At 36.3% G+C, this 21,675-nt stretch overlaps 1 protein-coding gene and 1 pseudogene across 7 annotated transcripts in view; one reads left to right on the forward strand and one right to left on the reverse strand.

Annotated features, from left to right (window-relative positions):
- Positions 1-10,258: 10,258 nt before the first annotated feature.
- On the reverse strand, positions 10,259-10,372 carry LOC120596601 (dolichyl-diphosphooligosaccharide--protein glycosyltransferase subunit 4-like; annotated as a pseudogene).
- An 8,676-nt stretch (positions 10,373-19,048) lies between these two features.
- Positions 19,049-21,675, forward strand: part of RNF13 (ring finger protein 13) — a 139,792-nt gene continuing 137,165 nt past the window's right edge. The window contains exons 1-2 of one of the 7 annotated variants that reach the window (XM_039855077.1): positions 19,374-19,781; positions 20,253-20,458. The gene's annotated coding sequence lies outside the window, so the exon portion shown is untranslated. Of the gene's footprint in view, positions 19,193-19,368; positions 19,782-20,252; positions 20,459-21,675 lie in introns of those variants that run through there. The other 6 variants (XM_039855074.1, XM_039855073.1, XM_039855076.1 and 3 more) reach the window with 6 other exon arrangements.

A 21,675-nucleotide genomic window follows, 5' to 3' on the forward strand; every position in this document is an offset into this window, starting at 1 on the left:
ACAAGAATTTAGTGTATGATTAAAGTGGCGTCTCATATCAGTGGGGATGGTGTGAGGGAAATTAGATAGGATAAGATTAGCCTGAAAAAAAAGTAAGCCTATACTTTTTACCCACCTTCATGATAAATTAAAAGTGAATCAAAGCTTTAAATGTAAAAATAGAGCTATAAAAGCATTAGCCTTATAATATTTTTATGAGAAGTTTTTTTAGTCATCTCCAGTGATAAGATCTTTCTATGACAAAAAATACTGAAGCCATAAAAGAAAACATTGATAAATTCAACTATATTTTAAAAAATCTGAATGGTAAAAATCACTCAATATAAAGTCAAAGACAAATTAACTGAGGAAAATATTTACAACTGTTATAGATAAATATCAATTTTCTTAATTTACTAAAAGTACCAATAGATTAGTTAGGAAATGACCAAAAATTAAAACAGTTCACAGAAAAAGAAATACAAGTGGCTTTCAAATATTTATATATGTTTAACTCATAATAGAAGAAATGTAAATTAAAACTATAACATGATGCTATTTTTTACCAAGAAGTTTAAAAAGATCCAAAGTTTTATGACACGTTTTTGCTGAGTCTCTCTCATCATACTTTGCCGTAGGGAGTGTAATTTGGTACAATTCCATATAAAAGAAAACTTGGTAACATATTAAAATTACAAATGCTCAGATTCCTTGATCTACCAATCCATTTCAAGGACTTCATTTTTACAAATACGTATGCCTATTTTCAAAATGACATAGGTACAACATTATTCATTACAAAGCTATTTGTAAAAGCAAAAGATTAGAAACATCTTCTATATCCATCAAGGGTGGACAAATAAATTATTTTTTATTCATACAATGTTATACAGCTATAAAAAAGATAAAACATGTTCTTTCTATACCAGTATGGAAAAATCTCATTATATCATTAGGTGAAAAAAAATAAGGTGCAAAACAGAGTGTATAGTACATTGCCATTTGAGGAAAACAGAGAGAAATCATATCTATAGATATGATATGTGACATAGATAGTTTGTGTGTACCTCAAAATCCTTGGAAACATACTCAGGAAGCTAGAAACATGGTGCCTGTGGAGAAGAGACTTAAGTAACCAGGAATCAAGGATGAAAACAATACTTTCACTGTATTATCTTTTTTTAATTTTTTTTTTAGAGAACTTCTAGGTTCACAGCAAAATTGAGCAGAAAGTACAGTGTCTCATATCTCCAAATGCCCCCTACCTTCACACATTACAGCCCTCCCTTCAACAAAATCACAAACTGAATGGTTTATTTGTTACAATCGATAAACCTGCACTGACACATCATCATGGTGTTGTGCATTTTATGAGTTTTGATAAATGTGTAATGACATATATCTGCCATTGTAGTATCATATAGAATAGTTTCACCGCCCTAAAAATCCACTGTACTATGTTATTCATCCCTTCTTCTCCACTACTAACCTCTGGTAACCACTGTTTTGTTTTTTTTTTTACTGTCTTCATAGTTTTGCTTTTTCCAGAAAGTCATACAGTTGGAACCATACAGTGTTTATACTTTTTCAGATAAGCTTTTTTCACTTAGTAATATGCATGTATTTTCATTGCTTGATAGCTCATTTCTTTTTGGTGTGGAATAATATTCTATTGTCTAATGTACCACAGTTTCTTTATTCATTTACCTATTGAAGGCATTTTGATTGCTTTCAAGCTTCGGCAGTTGTGAATAAAGCTGCTATAAATATCCATGTACGGTTTTTTGTGTGGATGTAAGTTTTCAACTAATTTGAGCAAATACCAAGGAGTGTAATTGCTGGGTGGTATGGCAATAGTATGTTTAGTTTTGCAAGAAACTGCTAGAGTGGCTGTATCATTTTGCATTTCCACTATCAATGAATGATAGTTCCTCTTGCTCCACATTTTCATGAGCATTTGTTGTCGTCAATGTTTATATTGTTTTTGTTCTTTTAAATTTTGAACCATGTGAATGCATTAGCTCACCAAAATTTTAAATGAGAAATAAAATACAATAAAATGGAACAAAAAAAGCCCAACTCAGTCTCTTCTAGAGGCCTTCTTGATCTCCCCAGGAAAGTTGACCTCTTTCTCTATTCCTTAGCTGCATCATTCATTCTTTAACAATAGGACCTTTTACACTGCATTTCATTATTACATCAGTGTCAGCCTCCCCCATTAGACCGTGAGCTTCTCCATGGACGAGTAGTGTCTTAATCACCTTTGTATACCCAGTGGTTTAGCTTAGTTCCTTGCAATGGCTGAATAAACAAGCTAGATTATTGTAGATTAGTAACACTAAAAGTTGCCTGGTAAGAATGAAGGAGACTAGAAAACTCTCTTAGCAATCTAGGGAGAGCTTGAAATGATAAAAAGATTAGACTTGAAAATGTTTTGTTATAGTCTAGGAATAGCTTGCTTTTAGCATCTAGAGGCCCTTTTTGTTCTTTTTCTAAGAGCTTTTGATTTATTTAGCATATTGAGTGCCTCTTACATGCAATGGAATATACTAGGTCTTTGGAAGACTTGGTGATGGATGTGACCTTAAGGGATTTGCCATGAGTAGAGAAGATGGTAACTGTCCAAAAAGCTAGACCAGAAACTATATTATAGGATGAAGTGTTATGAGAGGTACAAACAATCTAGATGGTAAGAAAGTGAGCATACATTTGATCTGAGATGAAGATATACTGTTTATTAATTTTCTTAATTCAATACATATACACTGAGCCCCTACTATGTGCCAGGCACTGTTCTTGTGCTGGATCACTGCAGTGAACACGACACGGAGCTTCCAGTCTAGTGTAAATGTGTGCATGCGTTTAGGGTACAGGAAAGGTTAAGGAATGGGGGCAGGGGAGAAAGACAATAATTAAACAAGCAATAAATAAATAAGCTTTGTCTAAAGAGAATGATCAGATAGTAGGGATAAGCATAGAAAAAGTAGATAAAACAAAATGTAGAGAAACAAGAAAGGAATTTCTTACTAACTAGAAATAATGGTAGAAAAGCATTAGGTTAAATGCAGGGAAAACAAGTAGGAAGATGACACATACCAAGGGAGAGAAAGAAAAATAATGTTACAAGGAGATCTGGACCAGAGTAAAAAGAAGTATGTCACAATCAGTGACTAATATTTTAGTCCTTTGATATCTCATACATTCAAAAGGTGGATATAAGTTCCTTGGTTTTTATATCTGCACTTTAAGTCGTGGCATTCTGCCTGTTATAGTTAAACTCTTTACTTTCGGTTCTTTTAAAAAGCTCTGAAATAATTACATGTTTTAATTGACTTTAAAGTATTTTCTGATTTATGATATGTTGATATAGGTCATACATGTTATATGATATATACAGAACAATAAAAAATAGAATTTTATGTCACATGGTAAATAGTATCGTAAAGGAATGCTGAATGATTGGTGGCCCTTTACAATACTGGTCATTTTAGGAATATCAGCTTTGGTATGAAAAATGCTTAATGCTGATGCATTGAGAAAAAATTGATAGCATCTGTTTTTAATATATAATTAGGCTTTTATTATTGTACCTTTTAAATTTGTCACTGAGTTCTATTCTAAGAAAGTATAAGTGTGTATTTGAATCACCTGGTGATCCTCTTAATATGTGGATTCTGATCAAGTAGTTCTAAAGTAGGCCCTAAGATTTTCAATTCTATCAAATTCTCTGAACTGTACTTTAAAAATATTTTTCAATTTTAGTTGACATCCAGTGTTATTTTATATGAGTTTCAGTTGTGGACAATACTGTAAATAACAAGGAACTAGAAGCTATATGGAGATTTTTTAAAAAGTAATTGTAAAGATAGAGATTTTGACCCATCTGCCTCCTAATTTAATACAAAGAAAACCAGTAGAAAAGTATTCTTTAAAATTCCACTAAAAGTAGTCTTACAAAACAGTGATTTCAATCTTGCATTCTTTAATTTTCTTGAAAATTATAAAAGTAAGATACAAACAAAACAATCTATTGAGATATGACTGATGTTAATAAGCATTTTTTACTTATAGATCAATAAAAGTAAAATGAGTTAACTTCAGTTTAAAATTTGTGAGTTTTTAAAAGTCATATTTATTTAAAAATTTTTTTTAGTAAATAAAACGATGCAAGCTTATTTTGACCACAAAGCTTGCTTCACATTTTTCAGCCTCCCAAAATTTAAGACCTAGTAATCTCTATTTAGAATATGAATTAAATGTGATGATTTACTGTGTCCACTACCACTGCTGAGTAGCCCTTGCTAATTGTAAAAGCCTTTCATAGAAAGCACTTGTCTGTAGTGCCAGGTTGGACCTTATGTTGCACTAGGCCAGCTTTTTGAAAATAAAGACAAGTTTTGAAAAAAGGAAATAATTTTGTTGTCTTTTTATTTTATTATTTTATTTTTATTTTTCAATTACAGTTGACAATCAATATTATTTTATATTAATTTCAGGTGTACTGCATAGTGGTTAGACAGTTACATAATTTACAAAATGATTTCCCCTGATTAGTTTAGAGGCATCTGGCACTATACATAGATGTTACAATGTTATTGACTCTATTTCCTGCACTATACTTTATATCCTGGTGACTACTTCATTACTACCAACTTGTACTGCTTAACCCCTTCACCTTTTTCACCCAGCCTTCCAAACCCCTTCACATCTGACAATCACCAGTTTTTTCTCTGTATCTACGAGTCTGTTCTGTTTTGTTTATTCATTTATTTTGTTCTTTAGATTCCACATATGAGATCATATGATATTTGTCTTTCTCTGTCTGACTTATTTTACTTAGCATAATACCCTCTAGGTCCACCCATGTTTTTGCACATGGTAAGATTTTTTTTCTATGGTTGAGTAATATTCCATTGTACATATGTACCACTTCTTTATCCAATTGTTGATGGGCATATAGGTTGCTTCCATATCTTGGCTATTTAAATAGAGCTGCAGTGAACAGAGGGATGCATATATCTTTTTGAATTAGTGTTTTGGATTTCTTCAGATAAACTCATAAGATAATTCTATTTTTAATTTTTTGAGAAACCTCCATGCTGTTTCCTATATGGATGTATTAATTTACAATCCTATCAGCAGTGCCCTAGGCTTCCCTTTACTCCACGTTCTCACCAATACTTGTTGTTTGTTCATCTGACAAGTGTTAGGTGATATCTCATTGTGGTTCTAATTTGCATTTCTCTGATGATTAGTGATGTCCAGCATCTTTTTATATGTTTATTGGCTATCTGTATGTCCTCTGGAGAAATGTCTATTCAGATCCTCTGCTCACTTTTTCATTGGATTCTTTGTTTCTTAGGTAGTAAATTATATGAGTTTCTTATATATTTTGGATTTTAATCCCTTATCTGATGTATCATTGGTAAATGTCTTTTCCCGTTCAGTAGGTTGTCTTTTCATTTTGTTTACAGTTTTCTTTGCTGTGCAAAAACTTTTTAGTTTGATGTAGTACTATTTATTTTTTCTTTTGAGGATTTTTACGGTTTCAGGTCTTACATTAATTCTTTAATCCATTTTGAGTTAATTTTTTTATATGATGTAAGAAAGTGCTCTAGTTTTATTTTTATTTTTTTGCATGTATCTGTGTCTAGCTTTTCCAAAACCATTTATTGAAGAGACTGTCCTTACCCCATTCTTACTTCATCATAGATTAATTGACCATATGGGTGTGGGTTTATTTCTGGGCTCTCTGTTCAGTTTCATTGATCTAAGTGTCTCTTTTTAAAGCCAGTACCATGCTGTTCTAATTCCTATAGACTTGTAGTATAGTTTGATATCAGGTAGTGTGATACTTCCAACTTTGTTTTTCTTTCTCAAGATTGTTTTGGCTATTTGAGGTCTTTTGCAGTTTCATATAAATTTTAGGATTATTTGTTCTAGTTCTGTGAAAATGCCATTGGTATTTTGATAGGGATTGTATTGAAACTGTAAATTGCTTTGGGTAGTATGGACATTTTAATGATGTTAATTGTTTCTGTTCATGAGCATAGTATATTTTTTCCATTATCCATGTCTTCTCCAATTTCTTTCTTCAGTGTCTGATAGATTTCTGAGTATAGGTCTTTTAACTCCATGGTTCAATTTATTGTAAGTGGGACTGTTTTTTAAATTTCTCTTTCCGATGGTTTGTTATTGGTGTATAAAAATGCAACTGATTTCTGAATATTAATATTGTAAGCAGCTACTTTAGTGAAATCATTTTATCAGTTCTAATGGTTTTTGTGGAATCTTTAGAATTTTCTATTCAAAATATTATGTCATCTGAAATTAATAATGACAGTTTTGCTTCTTCCTTTCCAACATGGATGCCATTTCTTTTCTTTCTTTCTTTCTTTCTTTCTTTCTTTCTTTCTTTCTTTCTTTCTTTCTTTCTTTCTTTTCCTTTCTTCTTCTTTCTTTTCTTTTCTTTTCTTTCTTTTTCTTTTTTCTCTCTCTCTCTCTCTTTCTTTCTTTCATCAATCTCATTGCTGTGGCTAGGACTTGCAGTACTATGTTGGATAAAAGTGGACATCCTTGTCTTGTCCCTGTTCTTAAAGAAAAAGCTTCATCTTTCACCACTGAGTATTAAGTTAACTGTAGGTTTGTCATAAATGGCCTTTATTATGTTGAGGTATGTTCCTTCTATCCTCACTTTGCTGACAGTTTTTATCATCAATGGATGTTAGATTTTGTCAAATGCTTTTTTTGCATCTGCTGATATTTACCCTCATTTTGTTTATGTGGTGTATCACATAATATCCACAAATATTGAACAACCCTTGCATCCCAGGAATAAATCTCATGTGATCAAGGTGTATGATCTTTTTAATTAATTGCTGAATTTGGTTTGCTAATATTTTGCTGAGGATTTTTATATCTATGTTCATCAGGGATATTGGCCTATAATTCTCTCTCTTTTTTTTAGTGCCTTTGTCTGGTTTTTCTGTCATGGTAATGTTGACCTCATAAAATGAGTTTGGGAGCCTTCCTTCCTCTTTAATTTTTTGGAATAGTTTGAGAAGGATAGGTATTTATTCTTTCTCGAATATTTGATAAAATTCACCAGTGAGGCCATCTGGTCCAGGACTTTTGTTGGGAGTTTTTTGATTGCTGATTTAATTAATAATTAAATGATTAAATGATTAAATTAATAATTAAATGATTAAATGATTAAATAAATAAATAATTAAATGATTGCTGATTTCATTAATAGTTAGTCTGTTCAGATTTTCTGTTTCTTCTTGATTCAGTCTTAAAAATTGTATGTTTCTAGGAATTTATCTGTTTCTTGCATGTGGTCTAATTTGTTGACATATAATTTTTCATAGTATTTTCTTATCATCCTTTGTATTTCTGTAGTATCAGCTTTCACTTCTCTTCTTTCATTTCTGATATTATTTATTTAGGTTCTTTTTTTTCTTGATGAGTTTATCTATTTAGTTTACCTTTTCAAAGAACCAGCTTTTGGTTTCATTGATCTTTATTGTTTTTTGTTTGTTCGTTTATACTTTTTTTTCCTCTCTATTTCATTATTTACTCTCTGATCTTTATTATTTCCTTCCTTCTACTCATTTTGGGCTTTGTTTGCTTTTTTCTTTTTTCTTTTTCTAATTCCTTTAGGTGTAAGGTTTACATTGTTTATTTGAGATTTTTCTTGTTTCTTGAGATAGGCCTATGTTACTATGAATTCTCCCTAAGGACTGCTTTTCCCGTGTTCCATAAATTTTGGGTCATTGTGTTTTCATTTTCATTTGTTTCAAGGTATCTTTTGATTTCTCCCTTGATCTCATTGTTAACCTATTCATTGTTTAGTATCATGTTAGTTAGCCTCTATGTATCTGTGTGTTTTTAAGTTTTCTTCTAGTAATCGATTTCTAGTTTCACACTGTTGTGTCCAGAATAACCAGACCCAACTTGAGTGCTATTAACCAGGAGACAGTTTATTAGCCGGCAGTTGTCCTTGCAAAGGAGCAGCCTCGAAATGCCAAGATACAAGGTTTTTAAGCCCCAAATCCCATTCCTCATTCTGTCTTAAACACAAAGGTCCATCTTTCTCCTATTCACTACCTGTCAACCCACTGGTCAGGTGTGCAAGTGGAAAGTACAGAAGCAGAAAGCTTGTGTTACAATGTTATGTTCCTATGGGTGATTGCCTATGTTCCCATGGACAATAGCCAGTGTTCCCATGGGCGATGGCCAAACAGTAATTTTCAGCTTATATACAATTGATTATTTTTCATGCCACGCAAGCAAGCAGGGTTACACAGGCTAAAATTGGCAGTTAGCGTATGAGCTCATTGTTACAAGTTTCATGATTAACAGAATGTGGTTAGGGGTTCCAGAAACTAGGCCTAAGTTATAGACTTCCTTTGTCCAGTTTCAGGTTTTAATTATTCTTTAACCCTTTCACATTTCGGCAGGCCATTACAACACCACTGTAATCAGAAAAGATACTCAATATGGTTTCAGTCTTAAATTTATTGAGACTTATTTTGTGGCCTAACATGTGGTCTAATCTGGAAAATATTCCATGTACACTGGAAATGAATAGAGATTCTGCAGCTTTGAGGTGAAATTTTCTAAAAATATCTATGAAATTCATCTGGCTTAATGTGTAATTTAAAGCCACTTTTTCCTTGTTGATTTTCTCTCTGAATCATTTATCCATTGAAGTCAGTAGGGTGTTAACATCCCCTACTGTTATTATGTTACTGTCAACCCCTTCCTTTATGTCTGTCAATATTTGCTTTATGTATTTAGATGCTCCTACGTTGGGTGCATAGATGTTTACAAGAGCTACATACTCTTGTTGGGTCCCTCTATCATTATAAAGTGCCCTTTTTGTCTCTTATTACAGCATTTGTTTTAAAGTCTATTTTGTCTGATATAAGTATTGGTACCCCAGATTTTTTTTCATTTCCATTTGAATGGAATATCTTTTTCTATCCCTTTTTTGTCTGTATGTTTCTTTAAATTTAATTAATTAATTAATTAAATTTTTTATGGTGACATTGGTTAATGAAATCCAATAAATTTCAGCTGTACACTTTAACAGTAAGGCATATAAATATTTACACTGTGTGTTCACCGTCCATAGTTAGATTTCTTTCTGTCACCACATATTTGACTCTCTTTACCCCATCTATCTCCCCGCTCCCCTCACCTCCTTGTGTGTGTTTTTTGATCTGAGGTGGGTCTCTTATAGGCAACATCTGTGATTACATGGATGGGTCTTTTTTCTTTTTTTTCCACCTCTTTTATTCCCCTCCACACACACACACTTCCATGGATGTTACCATTTCCCCTTAAGAACTGGATCTCTGAAGTTGGGGTGTCCCCTCCCGCACGCTTGTGGCATGCACCCAGGGCCTGGCACACTCAGGGGGCCTGACGCACCCAGGGTATGGTCCGTGGTTCCACCTGGGGTGCAAACCCAGGACCTTCTGCGTGCAAAGCAGATGTGCTAACCACTACACTACGGAGCCACCCCATGGATGGGTCTTGAGAGTATTATGCTAAGTGACATAAGTCAGAAGGGACAAGAACCATGTGATTTTACTCATATGTAGGATATAAAACAGAAAGCAACAAACAAAACAAACCAATGAACTCAGAGACACAGACAACAGTATGAAGGTTTCCAGCAGGGAAGATGTGTAAGAGGAGGATGAAGGTAAAGGGAAGTCAAATATACAGTGACAGAGAGAGACTAGACTCTGGGTGGTGAGCACATAGTGAACTATACAGTTGATGTATTATAGAACCCAATACATTTAATTTAAAAAATATAATAAAATCTATAATTTTTACTCACCCCTCCATTTGTCATTATTGTTTACTTCATGTGTGTGCGTTTGTCTCTTAATTTATTGTTGTAATTACACATGATCTTTCTACTTTTGTCTTTTGTTTTTTACCACATGATCTTTCTACTTTTGTCTTTTGTTTTTTACATATATATATATATATATATATATATATATATATATATATATATATATATATATATATGGAAAGGGAGTAGAAAAGAAAGCAGCCCCTATACTGGGCCCTATTCAGCTTCTTGTTCCATCAGGTTAAAGAAGACTTTGCGGAAATAAAAGTTGTTTGGAAAAATTCAGGTGTAGTTGATTTGTATGTTGTGATGGGTAGAAGGGATGAAGTGTGAAGACCCCTCACACCCTCCATCTTGTCTCAGACTATGTCCTGGAACCCTGGGGCAGAGAAGGCTCCACTTTTATTCCTGCTTTTTGGGATTGTTGATGGCCACATAGTGATAGAGAACAACAAGCAGGAGAAGCGACACATCCAGCATGTTAGCGAAGATGGCAAGCTACACGTCTGTGATCATCCTGATCAGCTGGGTTTGGCTTCTCTACTTTTGTCTTTTAATGTTTGTACTAGATTTGGAATTGATCGATCTACTGCATTTGTTGCTTGCCTTTGTCGATGAGATATTTTTCTTTCCTATATTTTCTTGTTCTTATTTTGGATCTTATTTTTTCTTTTTTAAAACATCTCTTTAACATTTCGTGTCATACTGGCTTCATGATGATGAAATTCTTTAGTTTCTTCTTGTCTAAGAAACTCTCTCTCCTTTGATTCTAAATGATAGCTTTGCTGGGTAGAGTAATCTTGGTTGTAGATCTTTGCCTTTCATCACTTTGAATATTTCTTTACATTTCTTTCTGGCCTGCAAAGGGTCTTTTGAAAAATAGTTGATTGCTTTTCTCTATCTATTTTAAAAATTCTCTTTGTCTTTAACTTTTGTCATTTTAATTATGATATGTCTTCGGGTGGGCCTCATTGGATTCATTTTGTTTGGGATTCTCTGTGCATCCTGGACTTGTATGTGTGTTTCCTTTACCAGGTTAGGGAAATATTAAGTCATTAATTTTTCAAATAGGTTTCAATCCCTTACTCTCTCTCTTCTCCTTCTGGTACCCTTATGATATGAATGTTGTTATGCTTTATGTTGTCCCAGAGTCCCCTTAAACTATTCTCATTTTTGAGAGGATTCTTTTTTTCTTGTTGCTATTCTGATTGGGTGTTTTCTGTACCTTGTCTTCCAGATTGCTGATTCAATCCTCTGCTTCAAGCAATCTGCTGTTGATTCCCTCTAATATAGTGTTCATTTCAGTTGTAGTCTTCAGTTCCGATTGGTTCTTATTTATATTTTCTATCTCCTTTTTTATGTTGTCTATCTCTTTAAGTTCTCACTGAATTATTCTATTCTACTCTCAAGTTCCGTGTGCACCCTTGTAACCAGTGTTTTGAACTTTGCATCCGGTAGATTGCTTGTCTCCATTTTGTTTAGTTCTTTTTCTGGAGTTTCATCCTGTTCCTTCATTTCAGACACATTTCTTTGTCTCCTCATTTGGGCTGGCTCCCTGTGTTTGTTTTTATGTATTTGGTAGATCTGTTATTTCTTCTAGTCTTGACAGAGTGGCCTTATGTAGGTGTCTTGTGGGGCTCAGTGCCACAGTCTCCCTGGTGACCTGAGCTGGGTGCTCCAGGTGTGTCTCTTCTGTGGGTTATGTGTACCCTCCTGTTATAGTTGGGCCTTGACTGCTGCTGGCATGTCAGTGGGTGGGGTTGACCCTTAGGCTGACTGGCTGTGAGGGCTGGCCACAACTATAGTACATGATTTGTTGTGCAGGGGTTGACCCCATAGAGAGGAAGTAGCATTAGCAGGGATCTGGTACCAGCCAAGTTCACTTCGCCATCATTTTGGTTGTGTAGTTTGTTAGATGGGGTTCTAGTGAGTTTTCAAGCTGGCCACTGGGAAGGGCTCTGATTTAGGCCCAGTGCAACTGCCACTTATGCAGGGCTTAGGGCTATTTGGTAGGAGCTACAAAGTGACCTGAAGTTGTTTGTCACCTGTGCTGAGATTGGAGGCCCCTGGGAGGTTAAGCTGTGAACTGAGGCTGGCAGCCACTTGTGCTGGGCTTATACACTGAGGCCAGCCACTGTTTATGGCATTTGTGGACTTTTGAGTGTGTAGCACAAGCTGAGGGTGGCTTACATTTGTGAGATTTGTGGGCCTTTGAGAGAGTCTGCAGCTCAAGCCTAGGGCACTTGTCTAGGGTTTGTGGTCCTTTGAGTGTCTGCAGCATAAGCCGAAGCAGGCTGCTTCTGTGGAGGAACCACTGGAAGAAGCTTGGGCTGGGCAAGCAAGTTGTCTGAGTCAGGGTCTCAGGGAATCACTAGGATAGGGGAACTATGTTAACTAGGTTAATAGAAAGCACAGATTTGGTGCCAGCTGGTTGGGAGGAAGGGAGCTCAACAAAAACAGTGGTACCTGTTGAAGAGAGCTTCTCTCACCCCTGCTCCTCCAGCCCTCTCCCTGAAGTTAGTCAGTTTAGTTCCTTTCCATATGTCCCTGGTGCTCTTTGAGCTGCTGCACCTGTGTGGAGCTCAGAGCAAGTGAGTTTGTGGGAAGGCCCTTTAAGGTCTGCGCCTTGATCTCTAGCAGCCCTTTGTCTCTCTAGGACATAAGCCCCACTGTTTTTCACAGCCAGCTGTTATGGGGACTCCTGTTCTCAGCACTGGTACCCGAGGCTGGGGAGCCTGGTGTGGGGCAACTCATCATTCCTCAAGGGAGACCGCCATAGCCGAGATATCCCTCCTATTTCTTAATTACCATACTGTGGATGTGGGACTAGCCCATTCCACATCTCTGCCCCTTCTACCCGTCTCAACATGGCTTCTTTATATCATTAGTTATACGAATTCTGTTCAACTAGTCTTCAGGTGTTTCTCTGTGATGGTTGTTCTCTAATTTAGTTGTAATTTTGATGTGATCATGGGAAGAGGCCATCTCAGAGTTAATCTATTCTGCCATCTTGACTAGGAGTCCATGTTGTTCAGTTCTTTCTTAGTGTTCTTACTTGGCATTTGTTCTGTCTCGATTTCAACACCCAATGGTGTATGATCTGATGGGATAGTTATCTAAGGCACCTTGATCAAGAGGGTACACATAACCCACATGTCATAAGGTAAGTCAGTAGCAGGCTCCCCTCTCTGGAATTTGAACTGTTAGCAGAGTGATGAAAATGGCTGGAGTGGTACTTTCAGGATGAGAATGTTGATTCTGTGGGACAATTAGAGCTACTGGTTACTGGTCTTTAAAGACTGTACTTCAAGTGTCCTTTATTCCTGTGAGTATTCCTATATCCTTCAAATAAATTGCCCTTTTTTAACCTAAATTTACCAGAGTTGTTTCCTATGGCTAATAACCTAGGAATCCTCATTCTTTAAGTCTTAGCTTATGTCAGCTTTTCAGAGAGGTTTTAATGACAATCTTACACAATATAGCTCTCTCCTTTAATTCTCAAATTTTTTTTCTGCATATGTTAGGATAATCTTATAGCTTTTCATTTTTAATGTGGTGAATCATATTAACACATTTTATAATGTTATCTGACATTAAGGAATAAATACTAGTCATTTTTTAAAACTTTGCCAGTTTTAGTTTATTAGTGTTTTATTTGGGATTTTTGCGTATTCATTCAAAATGAGATTGGCCTATAATTTTTCTCACTTGTATTCTCTGTGTTGTTTTATCAAGGTTATACTACCTTCATAAAATTAGTTTAAGAGCTTTCCTTTTGATTCTATGAAACAGTTCATAAAAATTTTATTATCTGTTCCATGAGGGAATGATGAACTCACCTTCAAAACCTTCTAGAGTTGATTTTTGAGGGGGAGGGTTGCAGATGAGTACTGTTTAAATTTCCTTTTCCTGCTTATGTTTTCTACATCTTCTTAGGTGTTTGGTAAGTTAAACCCCTTTTTTTGGAAATTGTCCATTTACTATTTTTTTCACATTTATTATCTAAGGCTATTTATAGTTTTTACTTAGAATTAAAAAAAATTATAGTGAAATCTAATATTCTGGTCATGCCACTTTGATATTTGTTGAGATTTGTGTTACACCATAATATACTGCCATTCTGGGCAAGATTCTATGTGTGCTTGAAAATAATGTTTACAGGGTTCTCTATGTGTGCCCTGTGTTGTTTAAATATTCTATATTCTTACTAATTTTTTGTCTGCTGGATTTATCAGTTAAAATGGTATATAAAATTTATCAGTTAAAATGGTATATAAAATTCTGCTATGATTGTGGATTTGCCAACTTTTCTTTGTAAGCTTGTCAATTCTTTCTTTAAATATCTTGAGGCTATGTTTCTACATGCATATTGGTTCGAGATGCTCATAAATTCTTTGCAATTTTTTATTATCATTTAATAATTTGATTTATCCTAATAACTGTACTTTTGACTTTAGGTCTGTCTCTTCCCTCCCCCCACCTTGCTAGCAATACAGCTATACCAGCTTTCATTTGGTTATTTGCTTTGCAAATCTTTCTCCCTCATTTTTACCATCAACCTCTCAGTGTTTTTAAGTTTTAGTATTATGTCATGCTGAAAGAATATAGCTGACAATCTATCTTTTAACTGGCAAGTTAGCTCCATTTACCACTTTTAGAGATTATTGATATGTTTCTTCTATCTCATTTCGTATTTGCCATCTATAATACCTTTAATTTGTTCCTTTCCCACCCCTTCTTACCTGCTTTCTATTGAGTAATTATGTTTTTTAATTTCCTTTTTAAAACCTACTGGTTTGAGGATTATACATAATTTCTTTTTTCTCCATACTTTCTTGCATCTCACCCTTTCTTTTTAGGTTCAATTTTCAACTTTTTAAAGACATCCTTTAGAAGTTCTTTCAGTAAAATTTTCTTAGGAATAAATGCTGTTTTTCCTCTGAAAATGTCTTTATTTTGCCCTCAAGTTTAAATGATAGCTTAACTTGACATACAAGTCTAGGTCAACTATAATAATTATTTTATTTTAGCATTTGAAGATTTTGTTTTCATTGACTTTCAGTGTCTTTTGTCGCTGTTGAGGAGCTAGTCTCTATTCCTTATAAGAACAATACTTTTTTTTTTTCTGCTTAGGTACTTTTGTTTTTCTTCGATCTTTAAATTTCACTACAATGTACCTCGATATGAATTTATTTTGTGTTTCTTTAGGGTATATTCCCTGGATTGAAATTATTTTTCAGCCTTCCTAGGTAAAGCCAATTTGTTTCCAAAAGTGACTGTATAGATTCCTACTTCTGAGTTATGACTTTTTGTATGCATATTTTGTAATACCTTTGCTAGAAAATAGAATTCCTTTGAATGTCCAAAACAAGAAAGGAAAAGCTGAAATTGTGTGTCAGTCACTTTAGATATAAGAGAGGGGGAAACAACTCATCAAGGGAAATAATGACCAGGTCATTTTTTAAGGCATTTAACTTTAAACAGACATGTTTTGGGTCTGAAATTTCTCAATTACTTGAAAATAAACTTTTGAAAAGCCCTTCTGACTGATACCTGGTTTTTTGTGTTGTGTACCTTTTGTTACCATTTGGGCCATCCAAAATCCACCGTCACCCCAGCAGCATTGAGGGGTTCCTCGGTTCTTCCCCACTAACTCAGTAAAGAATTACAGGTCAGCGAGATTTAGAAAAAGTAAGGTTTATAGAAAGCACAATTTTAAAAGGAGACAGGACATGCCAAAGAAGGCTGCAGCTCCGTGGAATTTGGAATTTGGGACAAATGATAGAGTATGGTCCAAGAGAGAGGCAGGTTTCAGTGAAGAGAGCTGTAACCTCATGGAAGTGGGGAGGTCTGTATTATATTAGGACTATGATGGGAGGTTACAAAGGTGATCCTAGGTGATTGGCATGTGAGGTCATTTTGATTGACATTTGACTGTTTTATGACTCTCTGCCTACTGTGTATGCAGTTACCTAGAATTTAGTCTGTTATAATTAGATTCATGAACTTCTAGGCATAGGCATGACATTATAATGTTGGTAATAATGAGGCTGAGGTGAAAAGAAGGTCAGAGTAGTCCTTACTTCCCAAGTGTTTGTGGCCAGATTAAATCAGCTATAGATTTATGGCCCTTCATTCTTTTGTTCCTCAGGATTCAGGGTTGATTTATAACTATAAAATGGGTGTTTCAGGGAGGTCCTTAAGGGAGGTCTTCAAAGGAAGTTTCTATGGTTATAGAGCTGGGTCTTCACTCCTATTTTCATGACTACCTAATTACCTAACACTTTAACTTACTATCTTACAAAATAAACTTATTCATTAGCTTAGAACTTGGTAAAGAAATGGGAGTCTCTTCTAACGTTTGACCAAAAGTTTCCTAAAAGTTTTTAGAAGTTCTCTTTAATACTTTTTCAAATGTACCTACTCCATTTGTTGAGGTAAGAAATGTTGAAACCCATAGAGAAATTTTATAAGCGTTTATATTTGAGCCAAACTGACAACGATGTTGGGAAGCAAGATCTCAAACGCTTCTTAGACTAACAGTTTTGTGGTTTCTTCTATGCATTTGAAATTAAGAAGGGAAGTAAGGAAAATGGAAAGGTTAGAGGAAGCAAGGAGAGGGGATAGATTACAGGATAGTTAACAAGATTTTGTGCCCTGCAAAGGGTATTACTTCCGGCATTTCAAAGGTGGGTTAACCTAGATGCACAAGAACAATTAACGGGGCTTGCTTAAAAACCTTTCACTAAAGAAGTTATATGACTACTCACCATGACAGTTCCAGTTAGGAATTCATGATCAGATCACCCTATGAAGTTACCTTTTATAGAATCTCTCTTTTTTTTTGTCCACACATAGCATTCCTGTGGATTCTCTATAGATTCTATTCTTTAATCACAGTAACAATTTTATTTTCTTCTTTTCAAAGTGAAAATAGATTTTTATCTGATTCTAAAATTACCTTTAAAAAATTCTAAATATAATAATGCCTAGAGACAAAAGTTAAATGTCTCTGGTTGATCTTAGCGCTTAAAGAGACTGCCTGTATTCATATTTTAGGGAGAACTATTTCTAGACCATTTTAGACAACTAGGTAATTGAGTATTGTCACCAAACTCAAGCGGTTCATTTTGCCTGCACATGTCAAAGCCAAAAGACATATAAACAAGAGTTTGCAGCGAAGAAAGTAAAGATTTATTTAAGGAAATGGCACCAAGCCCGGAGACACAGGTGAGCTAGTGCTCAAAGACTCAGCTCCCAGTGGCGTCCAGGAGATAGGATATATGGGGGAAAATTCCTTAGTCATGGTAGCTAAGGGAGTTGGGATTGTGGGTTCTACTGATTCGTTAGGGCTAGGGTAGGAGGCAGTTGAGCATTGCATCAGATCCTGATGTTAGTCATGGTTTGTTCTGTCCGGTTTCAAGGGGATGCTGGTAGGGAGGGTCCTTGGCTTTCATGGGTGTGGAGCTGCAAGATGTTATCTTTAGTTTGATCAAACTGTTTCTGTGGTCAACAGATCTGAGCCTTTGTTCCTAAGACTGCTTGATGCTGAACTAAGGGCTTAAAGATTAAGGGAGTGGTCTTGGCAGTATGCAGAAGGATGAGTAAAGAAAAGAAGCAAGTGAGCCCAAGGCCAGTTTGAATCAAGGAGAGAAAGACGAGAAAAAGTCATTTTAAAGAAGTAAAGATTTGCTCGATTTCAGTATCTTGTTTTTTAGTTGTTGCTCTTACAATATTTTGGAGGTAGGAAATTCTACAATGTTACATGTTGTCTGTACTTTTAGGAGGTTTTAAAAAGAACTGTCAAACACAAAGTCCTAAATGCTAATTTTCTTTTATTTGTTTTTATAAGGAGAAAATTAGCGGCTATTAGTATCATGTGCCATGTTAACCCTTATGTTCTTGAAAACCATAATTAAGGTATCTATCAGCTTTGCTGTCTAACCTACTTTTAAAAAGGTAGTATGTTTTTCCAATCTATTTTCTTCCAATTTGCCTTCATTCAACACAGTGTGGAGAATAAATGCTTCTGCAGGGTGTAGTACCATTAGTCTGCCTAAATGCAGTACAAATAGCATATTACCTTGTTCATAACTGAAAGAACTATATCAATGTGATCTGAAGAGCAGAATAGTCAGATTAAAATGTTCTATTCTCACGGTGCCTTTATTTAAATAATAAACCTCTTTATTCTTTTTTTTAACCTGTAATATGTGAAGATTATTATTTTTTGCCTTTTTCAATGTCATACAAGAAATCTGACTATAAAACCAATTTGAGAATTTAATGAAGAAATGCTTATAGATATTGTAGCTATGTTAACACTTAATTACACTAGCCTTCATAGTAATATTCCCAATTTTGACTTTTATTTATGACTATCTTAAAAGCTGGACTGTTTATTAAGTGTTAAATATCTTTACAACTGGTGAAATTTAAGAATATATAGAATATATAGTCATAGAATACATAGAAAGAAAATGATTTTGATGCCCTACATTTGTTCTTGTATTGTAACTGGACTTAAAATTTTTTTTTGTATTTAAATTTTATTGTAGTAGGTAATATTCGCAAGATTCAAAATTCAAAGGCACAAATGGGTACACAGTAGGGCAAGAGTCTTCCTCCCATTTCTGTGTTCCAGCCACTCAGGTCTTTCCAGAGCGATCAAGGTTACAAGTTACAGCCAATGGTATTCCACAGGTGTTCTCTGTGGTAGCCCACTCTAGGTCCTCCTATGTTTTAAAGATGAGGTTGAAGGATGTAAAGGCCTTTTAAAGGCGTCCTATTTTAAAATAAGGCGCCATATTTTGAGGCAGAAGCAAGACCAGAATCTAGGTCTCCTGGTATTCTAATCTAATACAGGACTCTGCAATCTCTGCATTAAGCCCATTGCCTCTAAACTGCTAGTGGCAATTGGTTTATCAGTGCGGATGATCTAATCCGGGTCATTTAAATCTCAAAGTAGTTTGGTTTAAGATTGGAATACCGGAGACAAGAACAGGGACGGGATAGTTTATCATAAGGGCTGTAGGGTAACAGATTTCTTGGTTCATCAAAAGGAGGCAAAAGTTTTTAAAAGGCTGACCTAGGGCTTAATCATACGGTTTGACTTTTGCTGAATCTCAGGATGGCGCGTGTCAGGCCCAGAGTGCTGACGTCAGCACGGCTCCCAGCCAGGCGTGGGAGGACTCGCGTTCAACCCTCTGGCTACTCGTACCTCTAACAACGTGACCTCGACTCTAAGGCGTTGGCCTTGATCCCATCTATCCCAATCTCAGCTTGGATACCGTGCAGAAGTGGTGAGGCCTCGTCCTCGCCTCTTCAGCCGGTCGGGTGAGTGTGGTGCAGGGAGAGACGCGCTGGCACCAGAGCCAGGTCCGCCCAGGGGCAGCCTGCCAGTTGGGTCTCGGGTTCCTACGGCCCAGCAGCCAAAGCGGACCCGGCTGGCCTGGGCCGCTTGGTCTGGACCCTCCTGACCCCCATGGCCTCTACTTCTGGGAGTATAAGGGGGTATATCGGCCAGTCTGCTCCTTCCCGCGTCAAGAGCAGATCTTTCAGCGACGCTCCAGAAGTCTGCCCCACCCTGCCCTTCCCTCCAGGGAAGACCGATCACGCGGCCAAGAACGCGACTCCACGAACAGGGAATTTCTCTGCGCCGGCCTCAACAGGGAAAGAGACTGGGCGTGAGAGTGGGAAGGAGCCTTAGCAAGCAGCTTTATGGCCCAATGGCTTTTTTCTGCCTTCGGGTATGGGCCAATGAGGCGCGCGGGGCGGGACTTCCGTCTCGCCTCTAGGTTGTTGTCCCTGCTTCGACGTCAGGCTGTGGGAGTCGGTGAATATTCAGTCTTGCAGTCCGGGGAGGAACTTCTTCCGCAGCGATGCGGCGGGTGAGCCTGTTTATGTTGCGGGATCAGGCTTCCAGGTAAGAACCTCTCCGGCCTTCCAGCGGCTGGGCGGCGGGTTGTCCTCTCAGGGCCTGGCTGGGAGAACACACCCTCTCGCCGGCTCTCGAGCTCTGAGGCGGCCCGACTGCTCAGGTCTTTGCTACTCCTGCCCAGGCTGGGCGCGGAGGAAATTAGGCTTTTTGCAAAAGGTTATAAAGCCCTGCTTTGGGAAGACCTAGTTCTTCCACATCCCCGTACCGTTTGTTTGTATCTGAAGTTGTTAGTTTATCCTTTTGGCTTCTCACATTCCCCTGCTGAGGTAGCAGGAGCCTGGGAAGATATTTGGGAAGTCTCTTGGTCAGGTACTTACCGCAAAGTCCCCGAGAGAAATTGCTTGATTTTAGTTGAGGGAACTCTTTAATCTTTGAAAATAAAGAGGGCTGTCACCTCCTTTCTTTCTAACCTTTTAATCCCTCCTTCTATCCCTCCATTCCCAACTGGAAACTCAGATTGAAGGTGGGACGTGACTCTGCTAGGGACAGATTCCACGCACCATCACTTAAAGTCAGCAGCTCTGTCAGGACGCTTACTGAGTTGGCATACTGATGAAAGAACTCTGTACCAGAGAGGGAGTGGGCAGACACTGAAGCCAAGCCATTCCAGAAGCACTCACGCAACTTTGGTGGTAACCATTGAGTATCTCTGCCAGCTTTTGGTAAATTCTTCTCTTTTGTCCTAATTTAGCAATTGTAAATTTCCAAAAACCTATCCTTTCATCCTCAGTTTCAGCACCGAGCCACTCAGGTGCTCTGTTGTTGCCCCAAACCTGCCTGTTAATTGTTTGTTCCTGGTGCTGCAGGAACAGTGAAAACTAATGCATTTCTTTAAAAAATGATCTGTTCTCTGAGGAGAGCATCTACAGTTTTTGATTACAATTTAAATAAGATGGGCGTGCCACCAAAGAGTTCTAGTAGAGAAACAGATCAATTCAATTTTTAAGGAGGGGCTTTGAAGGTTTTAATCTATTTAAGGACAATTTTTAATGGATAGAGATTAACTTCACTTCAGAGTATCAAAACTGGACTGTGGTAGCAATAAAAAAAACTTTAAAAGAATGTAAGAATTGTAGTGCAATGCTGTTGTGCGGGGACATGGGAACTTACTAATGGATTGGAATCAATTTAATGCATTGACATTAACATTAGAAAGAAAGAGAAAAAGATATCAGAGGACATCCTATGGAATAGAGTAAATATTTAATGAAGCTTTTGTTTCTTTTTTTTTTTTTAAGCGTGTGTATGAAGAAGAGGATGTAAATGTATACCATATTATTGTGGATTATGGCTAAATGCTGGGTCCCAAATTTGGGAGTCAGGCTGCGTATAGCCTTCAGCTCTGCCACTTACTAATTATGTGATATTATTTGTAAATAAGGGAAGAATTGTAAGAATTAATTGAAATAAAATGTCTGTTACATAGTTAAGATTCAAAATTTTTTTTTTTTAAATGATTGGATAGAAGCCCAGTTTTTGTGTAAGGAATGACAACTGCTTTATTAATTTTTTTATCTTTGCCTGTATTCAAAGACAGCTAGCTTGATGTCTCCATGTATCATAGTAAATCATATAGACAGAATCTTGGTTTGTGAGATTTAATGCTTGAAGGGTTTGGAGTAAATTCTCATCTATCATTGTTTAAAGCGTTTTGGAGGGCCCTAAACTGTTAGTATTCAGCACCCTTCCTTTGATGTTTTTCAGCATCCCAGAGTAACAGATTTATCAGAAGTTTTTCAGGCACTAATTTGAGAAAGTAAGGGCAGGAATAAGGGGATAGATTTATATCTTCAAGTTAAATTGGATAGGAAGACATTTTATATTTTATAGTTCTTGATGTAGAGATGTATGAAAAGAAATGGCTTGGTCAGATGTCATG

The sequence above is a fragment of the Pteropus medius genome, unplaced genomic scaffold (genome assembly GCF_902729225.1).
Source record: "Pteropus medius unplaced genomic scaffold, Ma_sr-lr_union100, whole genome shotgun sequence".
Lineage (NCBI taxonomy): Eukaryota > Metazoa > Chordata > Mammalia > Chiroptera > Pteropodidae > Pteropus > Pteropus medius.